The 4,713-nt window shown below is 55.3% G+C and overlaps 1 non-coding gene across 1 annotated transcript in view; it reads right to left on the minus strand.

Moving 5' to 3' along the window:
• The window catches only part of LOC143242099 (small subunit ribosomal RNA), a 1,805-nt gene extending 965 nt beyond the window's left edge, over positions 1 to 840 (minus strand). The window contains exon 1 of the ribosomal RNA XR_013022429.1: positions 1 to 840. This exon is cut by the window's left edge and continues 965 nt beyond it. This is a non-coding gene — a ribosomal RNA (small subunit ribosomal RNA).
• Positions 841 to 4,713: the final 3,873 nt, after the last annotated feature.

The raw sequence follows: 4,713 nt of genomic DNA on the forward strand, positions 1-4,713 counted from the left end.
AACAAAATAGAACCGAGGTCCTATTCCATTATTCCATGCACCATTATTCAGGCGTTTCGCCTGCTTTGAGCACTCTAATTTTTCAAAGTAAACTTGCCGGCCACCCAAGACACTCAATCAAGGGCACCGAGGGAAAACCGGCAGGATGTTTAGGCCAGGAAGTAACCGCCAAAGCGGACCCCCTGTCTAGAACTGAGATCCAACTACGAGCTTTTTAACCGCAACAACTTTAATATACGCTATTGGAGCTGGAATTACCGCGGCTGCTGGCACCAGACTTGCCCTCCAATAGATCCTCGTTAAAGGATTTAGAGTGTACTCATTCCAATTACGGGGCCTCGATAGAGTCCCGTATCGTTATTTTTCGTCACTACCTCCCCGTTCTGGGAGTGGGTAATTTGCGCGCCTGCTGCCTTCCTTGGATGTGGTAGCCGTTTCTCAGGCTCCCTCTCCGGAATCGAACCCTGATTCCCCGTTACCCGTTACGACCATGGTAGGCGCATAACCTACCATCGACAGTTGATAAGGCAGACACTTGAAAGATGCGTCGCCGGTGCTAGACCGTGCGATCAGCCAAAAGTTATCCAGAGTCACCATCATTTGCGGACCGAGGTCCGATTGGTCTTGGTCTAATAAATGCGCTCGTCCCGTGAGGTCGGAGCTTTGTTGCATGTATTAGCTCTAGAATTACCACAGTTATCCAAGTAGGAAAGTACGATCTAAGGAACAACGGCTGGATAATGAGCCATTCGCGGTTTCACCTTATTTCGGCATGTACTTAGACATGCATGGCTTAATCTTTGAGACAAGCATATGACTACTGGCAGGATCAACCAGGTATCTTTTCTCGTTCGGTGCAAGCCACCCGCTCCAACGGCGAGTAGAAACACCACTCTCGAATCGGCAGACGCGTGGCTAGATACACGCCTGCCGTTCTCTGTCTACTTCGTGTCACCAATCACGAGACAGACCTCTTACACACTCTAGAGTACGAGTTCTCCAAAACAACAGTTCCGATAAAACGAAACAAACTAGGGCGTATCAGGAAGAACCGACCTTCGGAGGACAGCTCAACCCACACTAAGCTATATCGAAAATGATGCATATTCCGATGTCTCGGCATGGTTACCCGAAACTCGTCGCATCAGCAGTGGGAACAGAACGTCTTTCGTAACAAAAGACAATCGTTAATCGCTCGGATTAACTCGTACGCGTGCGGTCGAACGCACGTACTGCTTTTATCCCCGCTCGGACCGAGAGGGAAAGGGAAACAGTCACCGTTATTGACGTGCCCCGTGAAAGGGAAGGGGCGCTCGGACCCTTGGTTTGACAAGCTGAAATTCAACGGCTCGTGCAGAGCACGCTGCGGGTCCAGCATCCCTTGTGTCTCTGACTGAGACCGGCTAATCGCTCGGATTAACTCGTAGGCGTGCGGTCGAACGCACGTACTGCTTTTATCCCCGCTCGGACCGAGAGGGATAGGGAAACAGTCACCGTTGTTCACGTGCCCCGTGAAAGGGAAGAGCCGCTCGGACCCTTGGTTTGACATGCTGAAATTCAACGGCTCGTGCAGAGCACGCTGCGGGTCCAGCATCCCGTGTGTCTCTGACTGAGACCGGCTAATCGCTCGGATTAACACGTAGGGGTGCGGTCGAACGCACGTACTGCTTTTATCCCCACTCGGACAGAGAGGGAAAGGGAAACAGTCACCGTTGTTCACGTGCCCCGTGAAAGGGAAGAGCCGCTCGGACCCTTGGTTTGACATGCTGAAATTCAACGGCTCGTGCAGAGCACGCTGCGGGTCCAGCATCCCGTGTGTCTCTTAATGAGACTGGCTAATCGCTCGGATTAACTCGTAGCCGTGCGGTCGAACGCACGTACTGCTTTTATCCCCGCTCGGACCGAGAGGGAAAGGGAAACAGTCACCGTAAATAACATGCCCCGTGAAAGGGAAGGGCCGCTCGGACCCTTGGTTTGACAAGCTGAAATTCAACGACTCGTGCAGAGCACGCTGCGGGTCCAGCATCCCGTGTGTCTCTGACTGAGACCGGCTAATCGCTCGGATTAACTCGTAGGCGTGCGGTCGAACGCACGTACTGCTTTTATCCCCGCTCGGACCGAGAGGGAAAGGGAAACAGTCACCGTTGTTCACGTGCCCCGTGAAAGGGAAGAGCCGCTCGGACCCTTGGTTTGACATGCTGAAATTCAACGGCTCGTGCAGAGCACGCTGCGGGTCCAGCATCCCGTGTGTCTCTGACTGAGACCGGCTAATCGCTCGGATTAACTCGTAGGCGTGCGGTCGAACGCACGTACTGCTTTTATCCCCGCTCGGACCGAGAGGGAAAGGGAAACAGTCACCGTTGTTCACGTGCCCCGTGAAAGGGAAGAGCCGCTCGGACCCTTGGTTTGACATGCTGAAATTCAACGGCTCGTGCAGAGCACGCTGCGGGTCCAGCATCCCGTGTGTCTCTGACTGAGACCGGCTAATCGCTCGGATTAACTCGTAGGCGTGCGGTCGAACGCACGTACTGCTTTTATCCCCGCTCGGACCGAGAGGGAAAGGGAAACAGTCACCGATATTGACGTGCCCCGTGAAAGGGAAGAGCCGCTCGGACCCTTGGTTTGACATGCTGAAATTCAACGGCTCGTGCAGAGCACGCTGCGGGTCCAGCATCCCGTGTGTCTCTGACTGAGACCGGCTAATCGCTCGGATTAACTCGTAGGCGTGCGGTCGAACGCACGTACTGCTTTTATCCCCGCTCGGACCGAGAGGGAAAGGGAAACAGTCACCGTAAATAACATGCCCCGTGAAAGGGAAGGGCCGCTCGGACCCTTGGTTTGACAAGCTGAAATTCAACGACTCGTGCAGAGCACGCTGCGGGTCCAGCATCCCGTGTGTCTCTGACTGAGACCGGCTAATCGCTCGGATTAACTCGTAGGCGTGCGGTCGAACGCACGTACTGCTTTTATCCCCGCTCGGACCGAGAGGGAAAGGGAAACAGTCACCGTTGTTCACGTGCCCCGTGAAAGGGAAGAGCCGCTCGGACCCTTGGTTTGACATGCTGAAATTCAACGGCTCGTGCAGAGCACGCTGCGGGTCCAGCATCCCGTGTGTCTCTGACTGAGACCGGCTAATCGCTCGGATTAACTCGTAGGCGTGCGGTCGAACGCACGTACTGCTTTATCCCCGCTCGGACCGAGAGGGAAAGGGAAACAGTCACCGTAAATAACATGCCCCGTGAAAGGGAAGGGCCGCTCGGACCCTTGGTTTGACAAGCTGAAATTCAACGACTCGTGCAGAGCACGCTGCGGGTCCAGCATCCCGTGTGTCTCTGACTGAGACCGGCTAATCGCTCGGATTAACTCGTAGGCGTGCGGTCGAACGCACGTACTGCTTTTATCCCCGCTCGGACCGAGAGGGAAAGGGAAACAGTCACCGTAAATAACATGCCCCGTGAAAGGGAAGGGCCGCTCGGACCCTTGGTTTGACAAGCTGAAATTCAACGACTCGTGCAGAGCACGCTGCGGGTCCAGCATCCCGTGTGTCTCTGACTGAGACCGGCTAATCGCTCGGATTAACTCGTAGGCGTGCGGTCGAACGCACGTACTGCTTTTATCCCCGCTCGGACCGAGAGGGAAAGGGAAACAGTCACCGTTATTGACTTGCCCCGTGAAAGGGAAGAGCCGCTCGGACCCTTGGTTTGACATGCTGAAATTCAACGACTCGTGCAGAGCACGCTGCGGGTCCAGCATCCCGTGTGTCTCTGACTGAGACCGGCTAATCGCTCGGATTAACACGTAGGGGTGCGGTCGAACGCACGTACTGCTTTTATCCCCGCTCGGACCGAGAGGGAAAGGGAAACAGTCACCGTTATTGACTTGCCCCGTGAAAGGGAAGAGCCGCTCGGACCCTTGGTTTGACATGCTGAAATTCAACGACTCGTGCAGAGCACGCTGCGGGTCCAGCATCCCGTGTGTCTCTGACTGAGACCGGCTAATCGCTCGGATTAACACGTAGGGGTGCGGTCGAACGCACGTACTGCTTTTATCCCCGCTCGGACCGAGAGGGAAAGGGAAACAGTCACCGTTATTGACTTGCCCCGTGAAAGGGAAGGGCCGCTCGGACCCTTGGTTTGACAAGCTGAAATTCAACGACTCGTGCAGAGCACGCTGCGGGTCCAGCATCCCGTGTGTCTCTGACTGAGACCGGCTAATCGCTCGGATTAACTCGTAGGCGTGCGGTCGAACGCACGTACTGCTTTTATCCCCGCTCGGACCGAGAGGGAAAGGGAAACAGTCACCGTAAATAACATGCCCCGTGAAAGGGAAGGGCCGCTCGGACCCTTGGTTTGACAAGCTGAAATTCAACGACTCGTGCAGAGCACGCTGCGGGTCCAGCATCCCGTGTGTCTCTGACTGAGACCGGCTAATCGCTCGGATTAACTCGTAGGCGTGCGGTCGAACGCACGTACTGCTTTTATCCCCGCTCGGACCGAGAGGGAAAGGGAAACAGTCACCGTAAATAACATGCCCCGTGAAAGGGAAGGGCCGCTCGGACCCTTGGTTTGACAAGCTGAAATTCAACGACTCGTGCAGAGCACGCTGCGGGTCCAGCATCCCGTGTGTCTCTGACTGAGACCGGCTAATCGCTCGGATTAACTCGTAGGCGTGCGGTCGAACGCACGTACTGCTTTTATCCCCGCTCGGACCGAG

The sequence above is a fragment of the Tachypleus tridentatus genome, unplaced genomic scaffold, assembly GCF_004210375.1.
Source record: "Tachypleus tridentatus isolate NWPU-2018 unplaced genomic scaffold, ASM421037v1 Hic_cluster_1, whole genome shotgun sequence".
Classification (NCBI taxonomy): domain Eukaryota; kingdom Metazoa; phylum Arthropoda; class Merostomata; order Xiphosura; family Limulidae; genus Tachypleus; species Tachypleus tridentatus.